General features: G+C 45.5%; 1 protein-coding gene across 2 annotated transcripts in view; it reads right to left on the bottom strand.

Moving 5' to 3' along the window:
- bcl9l (bcl9 like) overlaps positions 1-26,378 on the bottom strand; it is a 138,059-nt gene that overhangs the window by 95,871 nt on the left and 15,810 nt on the right. For both annotated transcript variants that reach the window (XM_071360301.1, XM_071360303.1), the window contains exon 2: positions 1,925-2,002. The gene's annotated coding sequence lies outside the window, so the exon portion shown is untranslated. The remainder of the gene's footprint in view (positions 1-1,924; positions 2,003-26,378) is intronic.

Here is a 26,378-nt window from a genome sequence, read left to right as displayed (position 1 = left end):
CTCGGAACTAACAGCCTCGGAACTAACAGCCTCGGAACTAACAGCCTCAGAACTAACATCCTCGGAACTAACATCCTCGGAACTAACAGCCTCGGAACTAACATCCTCGGAACTAACATCCTCGGAACTAACAGCCTCGGAACTAACAGCCTCGGAACTAACAGTCTCGGAACTAACAACTCGCTGTTGGAGTGTTCCTAGCTCCAACAGTGCAGTAGTATCTAGATAAATGATTGTGTTCCTAGCTCCAACAGTGCAGTAGTATCTAACTAAATGCTTGTGTTCCTAGCTCCAACAGTGCAGTAGTATCTAACTAAATGCTTGTGTTCCTAGCTCCAACAGTGCAGTAGTATCTAACTAAATGCTTGTGTTCCTAGCTCCAACAGTGCAGTAGTATCTAACTAAATGCTTGTGTTCCTAGCTCCAACAGTGCAGTAGTATCTAACTAAATGCTTGTGTTCCTAGTTCCAACAGAGCAGTAATATCTAACTAAATGCTTGTGTTCATAGCTCCAACAGTGCAGTAGTATCTAACTAAATGCTTGTGTTCCTAGCTCCAACAGTGCAGTAGTATCTAACTAAATGCTTGTGTTTCTAGCTCCAACAGTGCAGTAGTATCTAACGAAATGCTTGTGTTCCTAGTTCCAACAGTGCAGTAGTATCTAACGAAATGCTTGTGTTCCTAGCTCCAACAGTGCAGTAGCATCTAACTAAATGCTTGTGTTCCTAGCTCCAACAGTGCAGTAGTATCTAACGAAATGCTTGTGTTCATAGCTCCAACAGTGCAGTAGTATCTAACTAAATGCTTGTGTTCCTAGCTCCAACAGTGCAGTAGTATCTAACTAAATGCTTGTGTTCCTAGCTCCAACAGTGCAGTAGTATCTAACGAAATGCTTGTGTTCCTACCTCCAACAGTACAGTAATATCTAACAATTCACAACAATACACACATCTAAAGTAAAATAATGGAATTAATAAATATATAAATATTAGGATGAGCGATGTTGGAGCGGCACTGACTAAAATACAGTAGAATAGAATACAGTATATACATATGAAACAGTATGTAAACATTAAAATTACTATTGTTCCATTTTTAAAGTGACCAGTGATTTCATGTCTATGTGTATGGGGCAGCAGCCTCTAAGGTTGCTGTTGTGCCTTCTTCACCACACTGTCTGTGTGTTTGGACCAATTCAGTTTGTCCGTGATGTGTACGCCAAGGAACTGGAGGCTTTCCACCTTCTCCACTGCTGTCCCGTCGATGTGGATAGGGGGGTGCTCCCTCTGCTGTTTCCTTAAGTCCACGATCATCTCCTTTGTTTTGTTGACGTTGAGTGTGAGGTTATTTTCCTGACACCACACTCCGAGGGCCCTCAACTCCTCCCTGTAGGCCGTCTCGTCGTTGTTGGTAATCAAGCCTACCACTGTTGTGTGGTCTGCAAACTTGATGATTGAGATGGAGGCGTGCTTGGCCACGCAGTCAGGAGTGAACAGGGAGTACAGGAGGGGGCTGAGCACGCATCCTTGTGGAGCCCCAGTGTTGAGGATCAGCAGGGTGGAGATGTTGTTACCTACCTTCACCACTTGGGGGCAGTGAACTTGTAGATCAATGACTGGCAAGTTCGACACTGAGCGATGCAGTTCTCACAAGATGAGAGGTATTTTTGGAAGGTAGAAATTTCAACAAAACATTTTAGTGAACCGGCAATTCGTAACATTTTAATAGATTTTTTTTGACCGATGCGACATTTCGATCCGTTTTAGGGTTCGGCGGACCAATACACTCACATCTTAAACATTTGAACCGGGGGGACTGATGCGCGTATCGGTGAATCGTTACATCCCTACCTCTTACCGCTCGTCTTGAACTTCAAATTGGTATGACCAACATGTACGACCATGACTGGGTCCAGTTCACTCACCTCAGTCCATGTCTCAGCTGACACACTGGGGCATATTGCTGCTGCTCCTCCTTGACTCTTCACTGACCACAGAATAACCTGGAGGGGAGAGGGAGGTGAGAGGTCACGTTAGCGAAATCTGCATCTTCAAAATGCACACCATGATAAAAAGCTTTATGTTTTATAAACCATTTCACCTCTGTTTTATATTGAAAGGCAATGTCACGTTCTGACCATAGTTCTTTTGTGTTTTTCTTTGTTTTAGTGTGGTCAGGGCGTGAGTTGGGTGGGTATTATCTATGTTTTCTGTTTCTATGTGGGGTTTCTCGTTTGGCCTGATATGGTTCTCAATCAGAGGCAGGTGTTAGTCATTGTCTCTGATTGGGAACCATATTTAGGTAGCCTGTGTTCTATTGTGTTTGGTGGGTGGTTGTCTTCAGTCTTTGTGTGTCTGCACCAGATAGAACTGTTTCGGTTTTCACTTTTGTTGTTTTGTATTTTGAAATATTCGTTTTTTTATTTTTTTATTAAATTAAGATGAACACTGACTACGCTGCGCTTTGGTCCTCTCCTTCTTCCACCGACGAAAGCCGCTACAGACAAGTGGTTTATTTGCTCTAATAGAAAGATCTGGGGCGTACAAATCTAATTTTTCATCATACAAATTTGAAAACATGAATGAAATATCTAATTTCCATTAAGTTTTCACACCCCTGAATCAATACTTTGTAGAATAACCTTTCGGCAGCGATTACAGCTGTGAGTCTTTCTGGGTAATTCTCTAAGAGCTTTCCACACGTGGATTGTGCAACACTTGCCCATTATTCTTTAAAGAAAATGCTCCAAGCTCTGTGAAATTGGTTGTTGATCATTACAAGTAGGACTATCCCCCCCCCCCCCAAAAAAGGCTGTTAGTTTCCGAGTCTTCTGTTCTTTCGACCAGTCAATTGGTCAACATTTTAAAACGTGTATTTTTCCATATTTTCCTGTGTTAAAAAAAAATCAACTATGCGCACTGGAATTGTCTGATGCTTTAAGCGCACTGTTTGATGAAATAATTAATTGACACTCGAGTGAGCCAGAGATCAAAGAAGAAAAAAACTGTTCCTGACACCCCTCAACCTGCTGCTATGGTCTTCAGGCCAGGATTGCCCGCCCCCAGGCCCTTATTGGCCCCCTCCTGCTGCTGGGTCACATTGGAGAGCTGGGATTGGCTGTCGCTGCTCACTTGCTTGCCATGATTGGTCAGCTTATTGTCGGGGTGCATTTGAATGGTTACGCTCCTGAAGTTTTCTACACCAGGGGTCGGCAACCTTTTTAATGTGGAGTCCCATTTTACCTTAACATTTCTACCGATCTGCGTGCCAGTTATGATTTTCATATTGCACATTTTTGTGGAACAGTTTCATTTAAATTATAATAACGTCTTCAAATCTCAAATTCATTGTCATGTGGTTAATTTAAATTCTATCAAATTCTAAATGAAAATTATACAATTCTAAAAGTTCATTCTATTGCCAAGTAGGGAAAAATGGCTTACAATGAAGCAAAATCACAAAAAATATTTCAGATAGAACATTTTCTGATAGAATAAATATCCCATAAATCACATTGGTTACACATGGCCTGTCTGCAATGAACTAAAAACAATGTATCAATAATCATCTGGGTCCGGCCAAAAGCTCACGCTAGCAAACTAGCAACAGCACCTCTTCAACCTCAGGAGGCTGAAGAAATTCGGCTTGTCACCAAAAACACTCAAACTTTTACAGATGCACAATCGAGAGCATCCTGTCGGGCTGTATCACCGCCTGGTACGGCAACTGCTCCGCCCACAACCGCAAGGCTCTCCAGAGGGTAGTGAGGTCTGCACAACTACCTGCCCTCCAGGACACCTACACCACACGATGTCACAGGAAGGCCAAAAAGATCACCAAGGACAACAACCACCCGAGCCACTGCCTGTTCACCCCGCTATCATCCAGAAGGCGAGGTCAGTACAGGTGCATCAAAGCAGGGACCGAGAGACTGAAAAACAGCTTCTATCTCAAGGCCATCAGACTGTTAAACAGCCATCACTAACATTGAGTGGCTGCTGCCAACATACTGACTCAAATTTCCAGCCACTTTTGGATGTAATAAATGTATCACTAGTCACTTTAAACAATGCCACTTTATATAATGTTTACATACCCTACATTACTCATATCATATGTATATACTGTACTGTATACCATCTACTGCATCTTGCCTATGCCGTTCGGCCATCGCTCATCCATATATTTATATGTACATATTCTTATTCATTCCTTTACACTTGTGTGTATAAGGTAGATGTTGTGAAATTGTTAGATTACTTGTTAGATATTACTGCACGGTCGGAACTAGAAGCACAAGCATTTTGCTACACTCGCATTAACATCTGCTAACCATGTGTATGTGACAAATAACATTTGATTTGATTTGATTCAGATGTCGTCCCTGTAACGCACAGCGTTGAGATTGCCTGCAATGACAACACGCTCAGTCCGATGACGCTGTGACACACCGCCCCAGACGATGATGGACCCTCCACCTCCAAATCAATCCGGCTCCAGAGTACAGGCCTCGGTGTAACGCTCATTCCTTCGACGATAAACGCGAATCCGAGCATCACCCCTGGTGAGACAAAACCGTGACTCGTCAGAGAACAGCACTTTTTTGCCAGTCCTGTCTGGTCCAGCGACGGTGGGTTTGTGCCCATAGGCAACGTTGTTACCGGTGATATCTGGTGAGGACCTGCCTTACAACAGGCCTACAAGCCCTCAGTCCAGCCTCTCTCAGCCTATTGCGGACAGTCTGAGCACTGATGGAGGGATTGTGCGTTCCTGGTGTAACTCGGGCAGTTGTTGTTGCCATCCTGTACCTGTCCCGCAGGTGTGATGTTCGGATGTACCGATCCTGTGCACGTGTTGTTACACATGGTCTGCCACTGCAAGGACGATCAGCTGTCCGTCCTATCTCCCTGTAGAGCTGTACGGACATTGCAATTTATTGCCACATCTGCAGTCCTCAGGCCTCCCTGCAGCATGCCTAAGGCACGTTCACGCAGATGATTAGGGACCCTGGGCATCTTTCTTTTGGTGTTTTTCAGAGTCAGTAGAAAGGCCTCTTTAGTGTTCTAAGCTTTCACAACTGTGACATAAATTGCCTACCGTCTGTAAGCTGTTAGTGTCTTAACGACCGTTCAACAGGTGCATGTTCATTAATTGTTTATGGTTCATTGAACAAGCATGGGAAACAGTGTTTAAATCCTTTACAATGAAGATCTGTGAAGTTATTTAGATTTTTACGAATTATCTTTGAAAGACAGGGTCCTGAAAAAGGGACGTTCCTTTTTTTCTGAGTTTATATGTAATGGGTAATTGATAGACACTAACAATCAAAGGACAAAACAATTCACACAATGAAGTTATGAAACAAAGAATGGGCATGAATTGGCGGGAGAGAGCGCATTCTGGAGAGAGACCCGCCTTGTTGCATCTTAGCCACACTCCCCTTCTTATTGGCTCCTGTCTCAGTGAGACAGGAGCCAATCAGACAGGTGTGCCATGAAAATATATATATATTTGCGACCGCTCAACTAAAAACATCTCGGTCGAACAAACAATCGACAAGTCGACTAAATGGGGTCAGCCCTAATTTCTAGAGAACTATTTTCAGGTATTGCCATAGACTATCAAGTAGATTTAAGACAAAACTGTACTTGGAACATTCACTGTCTTCTTGATTAGCAACTCCAGTGTAGATGTGGCCTTGTGTTTTAGGTTATTGTCCTGCTGAAAGGTGAATTCATCTCCCAGTGTCTGGTGGAAAGCAGACTGAAGCAGGTTTTCCTCTAGGATGCTTAGCTCCCTTACATGTATTTTTTTTATCCTGAAAAACTCCCCAGTCCTTAACGATTACAAGCATACCCATAACATGATGCAGACACCACTATGCTTGAAAATATGGAGAGTGGTACTCAGTAATGTGTGGTATTGGATTTCCCCCAAACATAACACTTTGCAATCAGGACAAAAAGTAAATTGCTTTGCCACATTTTTTGCGGTTTTTGCCTTGTTGCAAACAGGATGCATGTTTTGGAATATTTGTATTCAGGCATCGTTCTTCTCACTCTGTCATTTAAGTTAGTATTGTGGAGTAACTACAATGTTGTTGATTCATCCTCAGTTTTCTCCTTTCACAGTCATTAAACTATGTAACTGGTTTAAAATCACCATTGGACTCATGGTGAAATCCCTGAGCGGTTTCCTTCCTCTCCAGCAACTGAGTTAGGAAGGACGCCTGTATCTTTGTAGTGACTGGGTGTATTGATACACCATCCAAAGTGTAATTAATAACTTCACCATGCTCAAAGTGATATTTAATGTCTGCTTTGTATTACGCATCTACCAATAGGTGCCCTTCTTTGTGAGGCATTGGAACCTCCCTGGTCTTTGTGGTTGAATTTGTGTTTAAAATTTCCTGCTCGACTGAGTGACCTTATAGATAATTGTATGTGTGGGTTACAGAGATGAGGTAGTCATTCAAAAATAATATTTAACTCTATGCAACTCATGCGATTTGTTAAGCAAATTTTTACTTCTGAACTAATTTAGGCTTGCCATAACAAAGGACTACTTATTGACTCAAGACATTTCATCTTTTCATTTGTAATTGGTTTAAAAAAAATAAAAAATAAAAAAATAAAAAATAACTGTTAATACCTTCTGAAGTAGGTGTATTGTGATTGGATAGTGGGATTTTGTGATTCGATGTTCCAAACATATTGCTCACTATATGTACACGCTGCAGAATGACAAGCGACAGCATCAGAAAACTAGTTTAGATCAGCCATGGAAATAAAGTGATGAAAACATGTTGGAGAACAAGAGCTACCTACAGGAGCACTTGTTTTACTAATCTAACTACCTACAGGAGCACTTGTTTTACTCATCTAACTACCTACAGGAGCACTTGTTTTACTAATCTAACTACCTACAGGAGCACTTGTTTTTACTAATCTAACTACCTACAGGAGCACTTGTTCTTACTAATCTAACTACCTACAGGAGCACTTGTTTTTACTAATCTAACTACCTATAGAAGCACTAGTTTTTACTAATCTAACTACCTACAGGAACACTTGTTTTACTCATCTAACTACCTACAGGAGCACTTGTTTTACTCATCTAACTACCTACAGGAGCACTTGTTGTACTAATCTAACTACCTACAGGAGCACTTGTTTTTACTAATCTAACTACCTACAGGAGCACTTGTTTTTACTCATCTAACTACCTACAGGAGCACTTGTTTTTACTAATCTAACTACCTACAGGAGCACTTGTTTTACTAATCTAACTACCTACAGGAGCACTTGTTTTACTCATCTAACTACCTACAGGAGCACTTGTTTTACTAATCTAACTACCTACAGGAGCACTTGTTTTACTCATCTAACTACCTACAGGAGCACTTGTTTTACTAATCTAACTATGGGAGGTGTGTGTGTTCTGCCGTGTGTAGTCATGGGAGGTGTGTGTGTGTGTGTTCTGCCGTGTGTTGTCGTGGGAGGTGTGTGTGTTCTGCCGTGTGTAGTCATGGGAGGTGTGTGTGTGTGTTCTGCAGTGTGTAGTCATGGGAGGTGTGTGTGTTCTGCCGTGTGTAGTCATGGGAGGTGTGTGTGTGTGTTCTGCAGTGTGTAGTCATGGGAGGTGTGTGTGTGTTCTGCCGTGTGTAGTCATGGGAGGTGTGTGTGTGTTCTGCAGTGTGTAGTCATGGGAGGTGTGTGTGTTCTGCCGTGTGTAGTCGTGGGAGGTGTGTGTGTGTTCTGCAGTGTGTAGTCATGGGAGGTGTGTGTGTGTTCTGCAGTGTGTAGTCATGGGAGGTGTGTGTGTTCTGCAGTGTGTAGTCATGGGAGGTGTGTGTGTTCTGCCGTGTGTAGTCGTGGGAGGTGTGTGTGTGAAGATACTACCAGCAGAACAAAAGGTCACTGCAGGTCCCCAGCCTCTGTGTTCAAGACATGAGCCACAGACCATTTGACTTGACGTAAGGCAGTGTGTTCTGCAGTGTGTATTCTTGCAATGTGACAAATCCGACCAGCTCTGGTTTTATACACAGTACGGCTTGATCATGTCTGTCTGTCTGTCTGTCTGTCTGTCTGTCTGTCTGTCTGTCTGTCTGTCTGTCTGTCTGTCTGTCTGTCTGTCTGTCTGTCTGTCTGTCTGTCTGTCTGTCTGTCTGTCTGTCTGTCTGTCTGTCTGTCTGTCTGTCTGTCTGCCTGTCTCTATATCGGCTTCATACCACAGCAGCTCCCTCTGTATCTCTGTTCAGTCTCCAGCAGGCTGCCTGTAAATTGTTGCACGACGGAGGCAGAAAACAGTCAGTACAGAGGCAGAAAGCAGTCAGTACAGAGGCAGAAAGCAGTCAGTACAGAGGCAGAAAGCAGTCAGTACAGAGGCAGAAAACAGTCAGTACAAAGGCAGAAAGCAGTCAGTACACGACAGAGGCAGAAAGCAGTCAGTACAGAGGCAGAAAACAGTCAGTACAGAGGCAGAAAGCAGTCAGTACACGACAGAGGCAGAAAACAGTCAGTACAGAGGCAGAAAACAGTCAGTACTGAGGCAGAAAGCAGTCAGTACTGAGGCAGAAAGCAGTCAGTACAGAGGCAGAAAGCAGTCAGTACAGAGGCAGAAAGCAGTCAGTACACGACAGAGGCAGAAAGCAGTCAGTACACGACAGAGGCAGAAAGCAGTCAGTACACGACAGAGGCAGAAAGCAGTCAGTACACGACAGAGGCAGAAAGCAGTCAGTACACGACAGAGGCAGAAAGCAGTCAGTACACGACAGAGGCAGAAAGCAGTCAGTACACGACAGAGGCAGAAAGCAGTCAGTACACGACAGAGGCAGAAAGCAGTCAGTACACGACAGAGGCAGAAAGCAGTCAGTACACGACAGAGGCAGAAAGCAGTCAGTACAGAGGCAGAAAGCAGTCAGTACAGAGGCAGAAAGCAGTCAGTACAGAGGCAGAAAGCAGTCAGTACAGAGGCAGAAAGCAGTCAGTACAGAGGCAGAAAGCAGTCAGTACAGAGGCAGAAAGCAGTCAGTACAGAGGCAGAAAGCAGTCAGTACAGAGGCAGAAAGCAGTCAGTACAGAGGCAGAAAGCAGTCAGTACAGAGGCAGAAAGCAGTCAGTACACGACAGAGGTGTGACAACCACACATTCCACCACAATCAGAAAGAGAGAAAAGGACAAACGTTGTAAATACACCGATATTGATCTGTTTATTTATCGTTCTTTGTTGATGTTAAATTTGTTTCGTCTCACTTTTGTTGTTTTAACTTGCTTTGGCGATGAGAGAGAAACGAACAATGGATAGAAAATATGAATGATCTGTGACGGTCTAATATGGGTGATCTGTGACGGTCTAATATGGGTGATCTGTGACGGTCTAATATGGGTGATCTGTGACGGTCTAATATGGGTGATCTGTGACGGTCTAATATGGGTGATCTGTGACGGTCTAATATGGGTGATCTGTGACAGTCTAATATGGGTGATCTGTGACGGTCTAATATGGGTGATCTGTGACGGTCTAATATGGGTGATCTGTGACAGTCTAATATGGGTGATCTGTGACGGTCTAATATGGGTGATCTGTGACAGTCTAATATGGGTGGTCTGTGACAGTCTAATATGGGTGATCTGTGACGGTCTAATATGGGTGATCTGTGACGGTCTAATATGGGTGATCTGTGACAGTCTAATATGGGTGATCTGTGACGGTCTAATATGGGTGATCTGTGACAGTCTAATATGGGTGATCTGTGACGGTCTAATATGGGTGATCTGTGACGGTCTAATATGGGTGATCTGTGACGGTCTAATATGGGTGATCTGTGACAGTCTAATATGGGTGATCTGTGACGGTCTAATATGGGTGATCTGTGACAGTCTAATATGGGTGGTCTGTGACAGTCTAATATGGGTGATCTGTGACGGTCTAATATGGGTGATCTGTGACAGTCTAATATGGGTGATCTGTGACGGTCTAATATGGGTGATCTGTGACGGTCTAATATGGGTGATCTGTGACGGTCTAATATGGGTGATCTGTGACGGCCTAATATGGGTGATCTGTGACGGTCTAATATGGGTGATCTGTGACGGTCTAATATGGGTGATCTGTGACGGCCTAATATGGGTGATCTGTGACGGTCTAAAATGGGTGATCTGTGACGGCCTAATATGGGTGATCTGTGACGTCTAATATGGGTGATCTGTGACGTCTAATATGGGTGATCTGTGACGGCCTAATATGGGTGATCTGTGACAGTCTAATATGGGTGATCTGTGACGGCCTAATATGGGTGATCTGTGACGGCCTAATATGGGTAATCTGTGACGGCCTAATATGGGTGATCTGTGACGGTCTAATATGGGTGATCTGTGACGGTCTAATATGGGTGATCTGTGACGGTCTAATATGGGTGATCTGTGACGGTCTAATATGGGTGATCTGTGACGGTCTAATATGGGTGATCTGTGACGGTCTAATATGGGTGATCTGTGACGGTCTAATATGGGTGATCTGTGACGGTCTAATATGGGTGATCTGTGACGGCCTAATATGGGTGATCTGTGACGGTCTAATATGGGTGATCTGTGACGGTCTAATATGGGTGATCTGTGACGGTCTAAAATGGGTGATCTGTGACGGTCTAATATGGGTGATCTGTGACGGTCTAAAATGGGTGATCTGTGACGGTCTAATATGGGTGATCTGTGACGGTCTAATATGGGTGATCTGTGACGGCCTAATATGGGTGATCTGTGACGGCCTAATATGGGTGATCTGTGACGTCTAATATGGGTGATCTGTGACGTCTAATATGGGTGATCTGTGACGGCCTAATATGGGTGATCTGTGACAGTCTAATATGGGTGATCTGTGACGGTCTAATATGGGTGATCTGTGACAGTCTAATATGGGTGATCTGTGACGGTCTAATATGGGTGATCTGTGACGGTCTAATATGGGTGATCTGTGACGGTCTAATATGGGTGATCTGTGACGGTCTAATATGGGTGATCTGTGACGGTCTAATATGGGTGATCTGTGACGGTCTAATATGGGTGATCTGTGACGGTCTAATATGGGTGATCTGTGACGGTCTAATATGGGTGATCTGTGACGGCCTAATATGGGTGATCTGTGACGGTCTAATATGGGTGATCTGTGACGGTCTAATATGGGTGATCTGTGACGGTCTAAAATGGGTGATCTGTGACGGTCTAAAATGGGTGATCTGTGACGGTCTAATATGGGTGATCTGTGACGGTCTAAAATGGGTGATCTGTGACGGTCTAATATGGGTGATCTGTGACGGTCTAAAATGGGTGATCTGCGACGGTCTAATATGGGTGATCTGCGACGGTCTAAAATGGGTGATCTGCGACGGTCTAAAATGGGTGATCTGCGACGGTCTAATATGGGTGATCTGCGACGGTCTAATATGGGTGATCTGCGACGGTCTAATATGGGTGATCTGCGACGGCCTAATATGGGTGATCTGCGACGGCCTAATATGGGTGATCTGTGACGGCCTAATATGGGTGATCTGTGACGTCTAATATGGGTGATCTGTGACGGCCTAATATGGGTGATCTGTGACGGCCTAATATGGGTAATCTGTGACGGTCTAATATGGGTGATCTGTGACGGTCTAATATGGGTGATCTGTGACGGTCTAATATGGGTGATCTGTGACGGCCTAATATGGGTGATCTGTGACGGTCTAATATGGGTGATCTGTGACGGTCTAATATGGGTGATCTGTGACGGTCTAATATGGGTGATCTGTGACGGCCTAATATGGGTGATCTGTGACGGCCTAATATGGGTGATCTGTGACGGTCTAATATGGGTGATCTGTGACGGTCTAATATGGGTGATCTGTGACGGTCTAATATGGGTGATCTGTGACGGTCTAATATGGGTGATCTGTGACGGTCTAATATGGGTGATCTGTGACGGTCTAATATGGGTGATCTGTGACGGTCTAATATGGGTGATCTGTGACGGTCTAATATGGGTGATCTGTGACGGTCTAATATGGGTGATCTGTGACGGCCTAATATGGGTGATCTGTGACGGCCTAATATGGGTGATCTGTGACGGCCTAATATGGGTGATCTGTGACGGTCTAATATGGGTGATCTGTGACGGTCTAATATGGGTGATCTGTGACCGTATAATATGGGTGATCTGTGGCGGTCTAATATGGGTGATCTGTGACGGTCTAATATGGGTGATCTGTGACGGCCTAATATGGGTGATCTGTGACGGCCTAATATGGGTGATCTGTGACGGTCTAATATGGGTGATCTGTGACGGTCTAATATGGGTGATCTGTGACGGCCTAATATGGGTGATCTGCGACGGCCTAATATGGGTGATGGGTGATCTGTGACGGTCTAATATGGGTGATCTGTGACGGTCTAATATGGGTGATCTGTGACGGCCTAATATGGGTGATGGGTGATCTGTGACAGTCTAATATGGGTGATCTGTGACGGCCTAATATGGGTGATCTGCGACAGCCTAATATGTGTGATCTGTGACGGTCTAATATGGGTGATCTGTGACGGTCTAATATGGGTGATGGGTGATCTGTGACGTCTAATATGGGTGATCTGAGACAGTTTAATATGGGTGATCTGTGACGGCCTAATATGGGTGATCTGTGACGGCCTAATATGGGTGATGGGTGATCTGTGACGGTCTAATATGGGTGATCTGTGACGGCCTAATATGGGTGATCTGTGACGTCTAATATGGGTGATGGGTGATCTGTGACAGTCTAATATGGGTGATCTGTGACGGCCTAATATGGGTGATCTGCGACAGCCTAATATGTGTGATCTGTGACGGTCTAATATGGGTGATCTGTGACGGTCTAATATGGGTGATCTGTGACGTCTAATATGGGTGATCTGAGACAGTTTAATATGGGTGATCTGTGACGGTCTAATATGGGTGATCTGTGACGGTCTAATATGGGTGATCTGCGACGGCCTAATATGGGTGATCTGCGACGGTCTAATATGGGTGATCTGCGACGGTCTAATATGGGTGATCTGTGACGGTCTAATATGGGTGATCTGTGACGGCCTAATATGGGTGATCTGCGACGGCCTAATATGGGTGATGGGTGATCTGTGACAGTCTAATATGGTTGATCTGTGACGGCCTAATATGTGTGATCTGTGACGGTCTAATATGGGTGATCTGTGACGGTCTAATATGGGTGATGGGTGATCTGTGACAGTCTAATATGGGTGATCTGTGACAGTCTAATATGGGTGATCTGTGACGGCCTAATATGGGTGATCTGTGACGGCCTAATATGGGTGATCTGTGACGTCTAATATGGGTGATCTGTGACGTCTAATATGGGTGATCTGTGACGGCCTAATATGGGTGATCTGTGACGGCCTAATATGGGTGATCTGCGACGGTCTAATATGGGTGATCTGTGACGTCTAATATGGGTGATCTGTGACGTCTAATATGGGTGATGGGTGATCTGAGACAGTTTAATATGGGTGATCTGTGACGTTCTAATATGGGTGATCTGTGACGGTCTAATATGGGTGATCTGTGACAGTCTAATATGGGTGATCTGTGACAGTCTAATATGGGTGATCTGTGACGGCCTAATATGGGTGATCTGTGACAGTCTAATATGGTTGATCTGTGACAGTCTAATATGGGTGATCTGTGACAGTCTAATATGGGTGATCTGTGACAGTCTAATATGGGTGATCTGCGACGGCCTAAAGGCTAACACCAAAAAGGCCAACACCAGTTTAAAACAACCAGACTAAAGACGAACACCAGTTTAAAACAACCAGACTACGTGAAACTCAATAGTGAATGTGTTTTCTTCTCTATGCCAGTTTGGTGGAGATGGAGACAGAGCCAGAGGAGACTGGAGAGACAAGAGGAGACTGGAGAGACAAGAGGAGACTGGAGAGACAAGAGGAGACTGGAGAGACAAGAGGAGACTGGAGAGACAAGAGGAGACTGGAGAGACAAGAGGAGACTGGAGAGACAAGAGGAGACTGGAGAGACAAGAGGAGACTGGAGAGACAAGAGGAGACTGGAGAGACAAGAGGAGACTGGAGAGACAAGAGGAGACTGGAGAGACAAGAGCCAGACTGGAGAGACAAGAGCCAGACTGGAGAGACAAGAGCCAGACTGGAGAGACAAGAGGAGACTGGAGAGACAAGAGGAGACTGGAGAGACAAGAGGAGACTGGAGAGACAAGAGGAGACTGGAGAGACAAGAGGAGACTGGAGAGACAAGAGGAGACAAGAAGAGACTGGAGAGACAAGAGCCAGACTGGAGAGACAAGAGGAGACTGGAGAGACAAGAGGAAACTGGAGAGACAAGAGGAGACTGGAGAGACACGAGGAGACTGGAGAGACAAGAGGAGACTGGAGAGACAAGAGGAAACTGGAGAGACAAGAGGAGACTGGAGAGACAAGAGGAGACTGGAGAGACAAGAGGAGACTGGAGAGACAAGAGGAGACTGGAGAGACAAGAGGAGACTGGAGAGACAAGAGGAGACTGGAGAGACAAGAGGAGACTGGAGAGACAAGAGGAGACAAGAAGAGACTGGAGAGACAATAGCCAGACTGGAGAGACAAGAGGAAACTGGAGAGACAAGAGGAGACTGGAGAGACAAGAGGAGACTGGAGAGACAAGAGGAGACTGGAGAGACACGAGGAGACTGGAGAGACAAGAGGAGACTGGAGAGACAAGAGGAAACTGGAGAGACAAGAGGAGACTGGAGAGACAAGAGGAGACTGGAGAGACAAGAGGAGACTGGAGAGACAAGAGGAGACTGGAGAGACAAGAGGAGACTGGAGAGACAAGAGGAGACTGGAGAGACAAGAGGAGACTGGAGAGACAAGAGGAGACTGGAGAGACAAGAGGAGACTGGAGAGACAAGAGGAGACTGGAGAGACACGAGGAGACTGGAGAGACACGAGGAGACTGGAGAGACAAGAGGAGACTGGAGAGACAAGAGGAGACTGGAGAGACAAGAGGAGACTGGAGAGACAAGAGGAGACAAGAAGAGACAGGAGAGACAAGAGCCAGACTGGAGAGACAAGAGGAGACTGGAGAGACAAGAGGAGACTGGAGAGACAAGAGGAGACTGGAGAGACAAGAGGAGACTGGAGAGACAAGAGGAGACTGGAGGGACAAGAGGAGACTGGAGAGACAAGAGGAGACTGGAGAGACAAGAGGAGACTGGAGAGACTGGAGAGACAAGAGGAGACTGGAGAGACAAGAGGAGACTGGAGAGACAAGAGGAGACTGGAGAGACAAGAGCCAGACTGGAGAGACAAGAGCCAGACTGGAGAGACAAGAGGAGACTGGAGAGACAAGAGGCAGACTGGAGAGACAAGAGGAGACTGGAGAGACAAGAGGAGACTGGAGAGACAAGAGGAGACAAGAAGAGACTGGAGAGACAAGAGCCAGACTGGAGGAGACAAGAGGAGACTGGAGAGACAAGAGGAAACTGGAGAGACAAGAGGAGACTGGAGAGACAAGAGGAGACTGGAGAGACAAGAGGAGACTGGAGAGACAAGAGGAAACTGGAGAGACAAGAGGAGACTGGAGAGACAAGAGGAGACTGGAGAGACAAGAGGAGACTGGAGAGACAAGAGGAGACTGGAGAGACAAGAGGAGACTGGAGAGACAAGAGGAGACTGGAGAGACAAGAGGAGACAAGAAGAGACTGGAGAGACAAGAGCCAGACTGGAGAGACAAGAGGAGACTGGAGAGACAAGAGGAAACTGGAGAGACAAGAGGAGACTGGAGAGACAAGAGGAGACTGGAGAGACACGAGGAGACTGGAGAGACAAGAGGAGACTGGAGAGACAAGAGGAAACTGGAGAGACAAGAGGAGACTGGAGAGACAAGAGGAGACTGGAGAGACAAGAGGAGACTGGAGAGACAAGAGGAGACTGGAGAGACAAGAGGAGACTGGAGAGACAAGAGGAGACTGGAGAGACAAGAGGAGACAAGAAGAGACAGGAGAGACAAGAGCCAGACTGGAGAGACAAGAGGAGACTGGAGAGACAAGAGGAGACTGGAGAGACAAGAGGAGACTGGAGAGACAAGAGGAGACTGGAGAGACAAGAGGAGACTGGAGAGACACGAGGAGACTGGAGAGACAAGAGGAGACTGGAGAGACAAGAGGAGACTGGAGAGACAAGAGGAGACTGGAGAGACAAGAGGAGACAAGAAGAGACAGGAGAGACAAGAGCCAGACTGGAGAGACAAGAGGAGACTGGAGAGACAAGAGGAGACTGGAGAGACAAGAGGAGACTGGAGAGACAAGAGCCAGACTGGAGAGACAAGAGCCAGACTGGAGAGACAAGAGCCAGACTGGAGAGACAAGAGCCAGACTGGAGAGACAAGAGGAGACTGGAGAGACAAGAGGAGACTGGAGAGACAAGAGGAGACTGGAGAGACAAGAGGAGACTGGAGAGACAAGAGGAGACTGGAGGGACAAGAGGAGACTGGAGAGACAAGAGGAGACTGGAGAGACAAGAGGAGACTGGAGAGACAAGAGGAGACTGGAGAGACAAGAGGAGACTGGAGAGACAAGAGGAGACTGGAGAGACAAGAGGAGACTGGAGAGACAAGAGGAGACTGGAGAGACAAGAGGAGACAAGAAGAGACTGGAGAGACAAGAGCCAGACTGGAGAGACAAGAGGAGACTGGAGAGACAAGAGGAGACTGGAGAGACAAGAGGAGACTGGAGAGACAAGAGGAGACTGGAGAGACAAGAGGAGACTGGAGAGACAAGAGCCAGACTGGAGAGACAAGAGGAGACTGGAGAGACAAGAGGAGACTGGAGAGACAAGAGGAGACTGGAGAGACAAGAGGAGACTGGAGAGACAAGAGGAGACTGGAGAGACAAGAGGAGACTGGAGAGACAAGAGGAGACTGGAGAGACACGAGGAGACTGGAGAGACAAGAGGAGACTGGAGAGACAAGAGGAGACAAGAAGAGACTGGAGAGACAAGAGGAGACTGGAGAGACAAGAGGAGACTGGAGAGACAAGAGGAGACTGGAGAGACACGAGGAGACTGGAGAGACAAGAGGAGACTGGAGAGACAAGAGGAGACTGGAGAGACAAGAGGAGACTGGAGAGACAAGAGGAGACTGGAGAGACAAGAGGAGACTGGCGAGACAATAAGCAAATAGGGAAATTAGAGCACACACACACCAACACCAACACGGGGTAAGGGAGAGTGGGGTAAGGGAGACATTTGTTATAGTGAGCATCACTTCGTCAAGGGAAATATATTATTCTTCCTAACAAAGATATCTCCATCTATTTCAGGATGTATCCCTGGAAATAATCACAATTCATCTAAACATTACACTTTTCAAAAAAAGACTTTGTGGTCTCTTGGGTCAACCTGTTGTACGAGGTAAGTTGAGCCTCAGTACAGGGTACGTTAAGCAGCCTACAACAATTTCTGTACTGAATTAAATATGACCTTTTTAAAAGCATGTCTATCTTTGTTTCCCCAAACACAGTTGACCATGTTTAACATATGCCAGGCCCTGTCGTTACCTCATTTCCCAGTGAAAATGCCTTGGGAAGGAAACTACTCAACATACCCCAAGGCAAACATGTTGACTTTATTAGCCCACACAGCTACAAGGATGTACCTCCATGCCAGGTTTAGGACCTCATATTGAAGCTTATAGAGACCAGAACTGACGTATAGAACCATCTTGAAATGATCTACTTTAATTTACATACAAGTATCATGAAACCTCTAACACAATACATTCATTTGACTTGGTGAAAGCCCGTTTTTTTGGGGGACATAACACTTTTCCCACGTGGTTTATTCCTTCACAGACTCCATAAAATGATGACCTCGTCCTAAATATTTGGTTAAATTATTCATTCTTTATTTGTCTCAACTTACCCCACTCACCCCTAAAGGACTAGTCCACAGCATTAAAGGGATAGTTAGAGATTTTGGCAAAGAGGCCCTTTTATCTACCTCCCAAAGTCAGATGAACTTGTGGATACTATTTTTATGTTTCTGCGTTCCGTTTGAAGGAAGTTGCTAACTACCGTTAGCGCATTGACTGGAAGTCTATGGGAACAGCTAGCGTGTTAGTATAGGCTTCAAGTCATTGCGCTAACGCTAATTAGAATTAGCTTGCGAAACTACCTATAAACTTCCTTCATACTGAACACACTGACGCGGAGACATAACAATATTATCCAGGAGATCATCTGACTCGGGGGAAGAAGGTAACGAGGCCTCATTGCTGAAATCCAGAAGTATATCTTTAACCTTCTGCACATCTACCACTCCAGTCTCTACCACTCCAGTCTCTATCACTCCAGTCTCTACCACTCCAGTCTCTACCACTCCAGTCTCTACCACTCCAGTCTCTACCACTCCAGTCTCTACCACTCCAGTCTCTATCACTCCAGTCTCTATCACTCCAGTCTCTACCACTCCAGTCTCTACCACTCCAGTCTCTACCACTCCAGTCTCTACCACTCCAGTCTCTACCACTCCAGTCTCTACCACTCCAGTCTCTACCACTCCAGTCTCTATCACTCCAGTCTCTACCACTCCAGTCTCTATCACTCCAGTCTCTACCACTCCAGCCTCTATCACTCCACTCTCTACCACTCCAGCCTCTACCACTCCAGCCTCTTTCACTCCAGTCTCTACCACTCCAGTCTCTACCACTCCAGCCTCTACCACTCCAGCCTCTTTCACTCCAGTCTCTACCACTCCAGTCTCTACCACTCCAGTCTCTATCACTCCGGCCTCTACCACTCCGGTCTCTACCACTCCGGTCTCTACCACTCCGGTCTCTACCACTCCAGTCTCTACCACTCCAGTCTCTACCACTCCAGTCTCTACCACTCCAGTCTCTACCACCCCAGTCTCTACCACCCCGGTCTCTACCACTCCGGTCTCTACCATGCCATCCTCTACCACTCCAGTCTCTACCACTCCAGTCTCTACCACTCCAGCCTCTATCACTCCAGTCTCTACCACTCCAGCCTCTACCACTCCAGCCTCTACCACTCCAGCCTCTACCACTCCAGTCTCTATCACTCCAGTCTCTATCACTCCAGTCTCTACCACTCCAGACTCTACCACTCCAGTGTTTAATTGCTACATTGTAATTAATTCGCCACTATGGCCTATTTATTGCCTTACCTCCGTTATCCTACCTCATTTGCACACACTGTATAGAGACTTTTTCTACAGTATTATTGACTGTACGTTTGTTTATCCCAAGTGTAACTCTGTGTTGTTGTTTGTGTCGCACTGCTTTGCTTTATCTTGGTCAGGTCGCAGTTGTAAATGAGAACTTGTTCTCAACTGGCCTACCTGGTTAAATAAAGGTGAAATAAATAATAGAGGCATTATAAGAAGAGTCCCAGTCAGTCAGTGTTTTCCACTAGCACGGCTACAGCAGTTACACACTCATTTCAGCTTAAATGAACTAGGCTACTTTTTACCATTTGGAAGTCAGAAAAAAAAGCACATCGAACCCTCTCGCGCTAGAATGAACGATATGCATCTTCCAGCCATCTATCGACAGTCTCAGAGCCAGCGATGACAGCCATCTATCGACAGTCTCAGAGCCAGCGATGACAGCCATCTATCAACAGTCTCAGAGCCAGCGATGACAGCCATCAACAGTCTCAGAGCCAGCGATGACAGCCATCTATCAACAGTCTCAGAGCCAGCGATGACAGCCACCTATCAACAGTCTCAGAGCCAGCGATGACAGCCATCTATCAACAGTCTCAGAGCCAGCGATGACAGCCATCTATCAACAGTCTCAGAGCCAGCGATGACAGCCATCTATCAACAGTCTCAGAGCCAGCGATGACAGCCATCTATCAACAGTCTCAGAGCCAGCGATGACAGCCATCTTCAACAGTCTCAGAGCCAGCGATGACAGCCATCTATCAACAGTCTCAGAGCCAGCGATGACAGCCATCTATCAACAGTCTCAGAGCCAGCGATGACAGCCACCTATCAACAGTCTCAGAGCCAGCGATGACAGCCATCTATCAACAGTCTCAGAGCCAGCGATGACAGCCATCTATCAACAGTCTCAGAGCCAGCGATGACAGCCACCTATCAACAGTCTCAGAGCCAGCGATGACAGCCATCTATCAACAGTCTCAGAGCCAGCGATGACAGCCACCTATCAACAGTCTCAGAGCCAGCGATGACAGCAATCTATCAACAGTCTCAGAGCCAGCGATGACAGCCATCTATCAACAGTCTCAGAGCCAGCGATGACAGCCACATATCAACAGTCTCAGAGCAAGCGATGACAGCAATCTATCAACAGTCTCAGAGCCAGCGATGACAGCCATCTATCAACAGTCTCAGAGCCAGCGATGACAGCCACCTATCAACAGTCTCAGAGCCAGCGATGACAGCCACCTATCAACAGTCTCAGAGCCAGCGATGACAGCCATCTATCAACAGTCTCAGAGCCAGCGATGACAGCCACCTATCAACAGTCTCAGAGCCAGCAATGACAGCCATCTATCAACAGTCTCAGAGCCAGCGATGACAGCCATCTATCAACAGTCTCAGAGCCAGCGATGACAGCCATCTATCAACAGTCTCAGAGCCAGCGATGACAGCCATCTATCAACAGTCTCAGAGCCAGCGATGACAGCCACCTATCAACAGTCTCAGAGCCAGCGATGACAGCAATCTATCAACAGTCTCAGAGCCAGCGATGACAGCCATCTATCAACAGTCTCAGAGCCAGCGATGACAGCCACCTATCAACAGTCTCAGAGCCAGCGATGACAGCCACCTATCAACAGTCTCAGAGCCAGCGATGACAGCCATCTATCAACAGTCTCAGAGCCAGCGATGACAGCCATCTATCAACAGTCTCAGAGCCAGCGATGACAGCCATCTATCAACAGTCTCAGAGCCAGCAATGACAGCCATCTATCGACAGGACAGGCGCCTGTCAGTCTGTCAGTTAAGAACAAATTCTTATTTACAATGGGGGCCTACACCGGCCAAACCCGGACGACGCTGGGCCAATTGTGCGCCGCCCTACGGGACTCCCAATCACGGCCGGTTGTGATACAGCCTGGAATCGAACCAGGGTGTCTGTAGTGACGCCTATAGCATTGAGATGCAGCGCCTTAGACCGCTGCGCCACTTGGGAGCCCCACAAATAATGTGGAAACGATGAGTAGAAATATACTTGTTATATAGCCTGTTGTTTTCTGGCACATTCATTGCCTTTACTTCCTGTGTTTCATACGCCGCCACAAAGTGCCGCCGCAAAGTGCCGCCATAAAGTGCCGCCGCAAAGTGCCGCCATAAAGTGCCGTCGCAAAGTGCTGACACAAAGTGCCGCCGCAAAGTGCTGCCATAAAGTGCCGTCGCAAAGTGCTGACACAAAGTGCCGCCATAAAGTGCCGCCATAAAGTGCCGCCATAAAGTGCCGCCATAAAGTGCCGCCATAAAGTGCTGCCGCAAAGTGCCGCCATAAAGACTTACTGTACGTTGATTGATGAACAGCAAGCTGGACTAGTTTAGAAACGGTGTTTAATTGACTGAATAAAGTCAATCTCAGGTATACCATTTTGCCATAAATCACACTGCGGACTTATATGTCCTTGGTATCCGGAGAAATTAACTAAATATCTGGTTGGTACTTTTTTATAAGTCCATCAGGACTTGCTAGTCAGTGCCGTCAAAGTGAGTGACTCGTCAAGCCGAAAACACACGGAGACGCCGTCAACAGCGTCAACTTTTGCTTAAATTAACGAGCATGAGAATCCATAATAAACAGTTGAATTTGTTATGGTCACTACGTAACACCCTTGTGAATGATTATTGTGTGTTCCTTTTGACTCACCTAGACTACAATCCAACCAGGCTACTAGACTACATTCTAACCAGGCTATTAGACTACATTCCAACCAGGCTAGACTACATTCCAACCAGGCTACTAGACTACATTCTAACCAGGCTACTAGACTACATTCCAACCAGGCTACTAGACTACATTCCAACCAGGCTACTAGATGACATTCCAACCAGGCTACTAGACTACATTCCAACCAGGCTACTAGACTACATTCCAACCAGGCTACTAGACTACATTCCAACCAGGCTACTAGACTACATTCCAACCAGGCTACTAGACTACATTCCAACCAGGCTACTAGACTACATTCCAACCAGGCTACTAGACTACAATCCAACCAGGCTACTAGACTACATTCCAACCAGGCTACTAGACTACATTCCAACCAGGCTACTAGACTACATTCCAGCCAGGCTACTAGACTACATTCCAACCAGGCTACTAGACTACATTCCAACCAGGCTACTAGACTACATTCCAACCAGGCTAGACTACATTCCAACCAGGCTACTAGACTACATTCCAACCAGGCTACTAGACTACATTCCAACCAGGCTACTAGACTACATTCCAACCAGGCTACTAGACTACATTCTAACCAGGCTACTAGACTACATTCCAACCAGGCTACTAGACTACATTCCAACCAGGCTACTAGACTACATTCCAACCAGGCTACTAGACTACATTTCAACCAGGCTACTAGACTACATTCCAACCAGGCTACTAGACTACATTCCAACCAGGCTACACTACATTCCAACCAGGCTACTAGACTACATTCCAACCAGGCTACTAGACTACATTCCAACCAGGCTACTAGACTACATTCCAACCAGGCTACTAGACTACATTCCAACCAGGCTACTAGACTACATTCTAACCAGGCTACTAGACTACATTCCAACCAGGCTAGACTACATTCCAGCCAGGCTAGACTACATTCCAACCAGGCTACTAGACTACATTCCAACCAGGCTACTAGACTACATTCCAACCAGGCTACTAGACTACATTCTAACCAGGCTACTAGACTACATTCTAACCAAGCTACTAGACTACATTCCAACCAGGCTACTAGACTACATTCCAACCAGGCTACTAGACTACATTCCTCTCCTTTCTCTTCTCAAACGTGTCTTTGTATTTAGCTACTGCTCTAGATCCAGTAGCAACAGCTGTATCTCAGCATCCCTCGGTTTTCTGTCCCCGTCGTTTCTGATCATCTCCTTCATACGTATGTGACTGAAGTGCTTTCTACAAACACTCAGCGATGCCGAGGAGTGTTCACGTCATTTTTAACCATTTTTAACTGCTACTAACCATCTTCTGCATCTCTGCGTATCTTTAAATGGGGAAAACAGTTCTTCCTTTGGTTTCCTGTATAGAGTGCAGCCAGGGACCGAACAACAGCTTGCTCTTGCTGACAATTATTTTTCTACTTAATTGACTTTACCTGCGATATGCCTAACTCTTATCAACTATCGTACAAGGTCCTTCTCCCCCCACCCCCCGCAAAAAAAATACCTTCAATCTGTGACATCGAGCTCAATATGACGTTTCTACGTAGCAGGTTCTCTCGGGGAACATAGCCCATCTGTAAATAGCCCATCCAACTACCTCATCCCCATATTGATATTTATTTATTTATTTTGCTCCTTTGCAGCCCAGTATCTCTTCTTGCACATTCATCTTCTGCACATCAATCACTCCAGTGTTTAATTTACCATACTGCAATTATTTCGCCACTATGGCCTATTTATTGCCTTACCTCCCTTATCTCACCTCATTTGCACATATTGTATATAGACTTTTTCTATTGTATTATTGACTGTATGTTTGTTTTACTCCATGTGTAACTCTGTGTTGTTGTTTGTGTCGCACTGCTTTGCTTTATCTTGGCCAGGTCGCAGTTGTAAATGAGAACTTGTTCTCAACTGGCCTACCTGGTTAAATAAAGGTGTTCTCAACCAGCCTACCTGGTTAAATAAAGGTGTTCTCGACTAGTCTACCTGGTTAAATAAAGGTGTTCTCAACTAGCCTACCTGGTTAAATAAAGGTGTTCTCAACTAGTCTACCTGGTTAAATAAAGGTGTTCTCAACTGGCCTACCTGGTTAAATACAGGTGTTCTCAACTGGCCTACCTGGTTAAATAAAGGTGTTCTCAACTAGTCTACCTGGTTAAATAAAGGTGTTCTCAACTAGCCTACCTGGTTAAATAAAGGTGTTCTCAACTGGCCTACCTGGTTAAATAAAGGTGTTCTCAACTAGCCTACCTGGTTAAATAAAGGTGTTCTCAACTAGCCTACCTGGTTAAATAAAGGTGTTCTCAACTGGCCTACCTGGTTAAATAAAGGTGTTCTCAACTAGTCTACCTGGTTAAATAAAGGTGTTCTCAACTAGTCTACCTGGTTAAATAAAGGTGTTCTCAACTAGTCTACCTGGTTAAATAAAGGTGTTCTCAACTGGCCTACCTGGTTAAATAAAGGTGTTCTCAACTAGCCTACCTGGTTAAATAAAGGTGTTCTCAACTAGCCTACCTGGTTAAATAAAGGTGTTCTCAACTGGCCTACCTGGTTAAATAAAGGTGTTCTCAACTGGCCTACCTGGTTAAATAAAGGTGTTCTCAACTGGCCTACCTGGTTAAATAAAGGTGTTCTCAACTGGCCTACCTGGTTAAATAAAGGTGTTCTCAACTAGCCTACCTGGTTAAATAAAGGTGTTCTCGACTAGCCTACCTGGTTAAATAATGGTGTTCTCGACTTGCCTACCTGGTTAAATAAAGGTGTTCTCAACTGGCCTACCTGGTTAAATAAAGGTGTCCTCAACTAGCCTACCTGGTTAAATAAAGGTGTTCTCAACTGGCCTACCTGGTTAAATAAAGGTGTTCTCAACTGGCCTACCTGGTTAAATAAAGGTGTTCTCAACTAGTCTACCTGGTTAAATAAAGGTGTTCTCGACTAGCCTACCTGGTTAAATAATGGTGTTCTCGACTTGCCTACCTGGTTAAATAAAGGTGTTCTCAACTGGCCTACCTGGTTAAATAAAGGTGTTCTCAACTAGCCTACCTGGTTAAATAAAGGTGTTCTCAACTAGCCTACCTGGTTAAATAAAGGTGTTCTCAACTAGTCTACCTGGTTAAATAAAGGTGTTCTCAACTAGCCTACCTGGTTAAATAAAGGTGTTCTCAACTAGCCTACCTGGTTAAATAAAGGTGTTCTCAACTGGCCTACCTGGTTAAATAAAGGTGTTCTCATCTGGCCTACCTGGTTAAATAAAGGTGTTCTCAACTAGTCTACCTGGTTAAATAAAGGTGTTCTCAACTGGCCTACCTGGTTAAATAAAGGTGTCCTCAACTAGCCTACCTGGTTAAATAAAGGTGTTCTCAACTGGCCTACCTGGTTAAATAAAGGTGTTCTCAACTGGCCTACCTGGTTAAATAAAGGTGTTCTCAACTAGTCTACCTGGTTAAATAAAGGTGTTCTCGACTAGCCTACCTGGTTAAATAATGGTGTTCTCGACTTGCCTACCTGGTTAAATAAAGGTGTTCTCAACTGGCCTACCTGGTTAAATAAAGGTGTCCTCAACTAGCCTACCTGGTTAAATAAAGGTGTTCTCAACTGGCCTACCTGGTTAAATAAAGGTGTTCTCAACTGGCCTACCTGGTTAAATAAAGGTGTTCTCAACTAGTCTACCTGGTTAAATAAAGGTGTTCTCAACTACCCTACCTGGTTAAATAAAGGTGTTCTCAACTAGCCTACCTGGTTAAATAAAGGTGTTCTCAACTAGTCTACCTGGTTAAATAAAGGTGTTCTCAACTGGCCTACCTGGTTAAATAAAGGTGTTCTCAACTAGCCTACCTGGTTAAATAAAGGTGTTCTCAACCAGCCTACCTGGTTAAATAAAGGTGTCCTCAACTAGCCTACCTGGTTAAATAAAGGTGTTCTCAACTAGCCTACCTGGTTAAATAAAGGTGTTCTCAACTAGCCTACCTGGTTAAATAAAGGTGTTCTCAACTAGCCTACCTGGTTAAATAAAGGTGTCCTCAACTAGCCTACCTGGTTAAATAAAGGTGTTCTCAACTAGCCTACCTGGTTAAATAAAGGTGTTCTCAACTAGCCTACCTGGTTAAATAAAGGTGTTCTCAACCAGCCTACCTGGTTAAATAAAGGTGTCCTCAACTAGCCTACCTGGTTAAATAAAGGTGTTCTCAACTAGCCTACCTGGTTAAATAAAGGTGTTCTCAACTAGCCTACCTGGTTAAATAAAGGCGTTCTCAACTAGTCTACCTGGTTAAATAAAGGTGTTCTCAACTGGCCTCCCTGGTTAAATAAAGGTGTTCTCAACTGGCCTACCTGGTTAAATAAAGGTGTTCTCAACTAGCCTACCTGGTTAAATAAAGGTGTTCTCAACTAGCCTACCTGGTTAAATAAAGGCGTTCTCAA

Source organism: Salvelinus alpinus, chromosome 22, assembly GCF_045679555.1.
Source record: "Salvelinus alpinus chromosome 22, SLU_Salpinus.1, whole genome shotgun sequence".
Lineage (NCBI taxonomy): Eukaryota > Metazoa > Chordata > Actinopteri > Salmoniformes > Salmonidae > Salvelinus > Salvelinus alpinus.
This window is presented reverse-complemented; position numbering and strand designations above follow the sequence as displayed.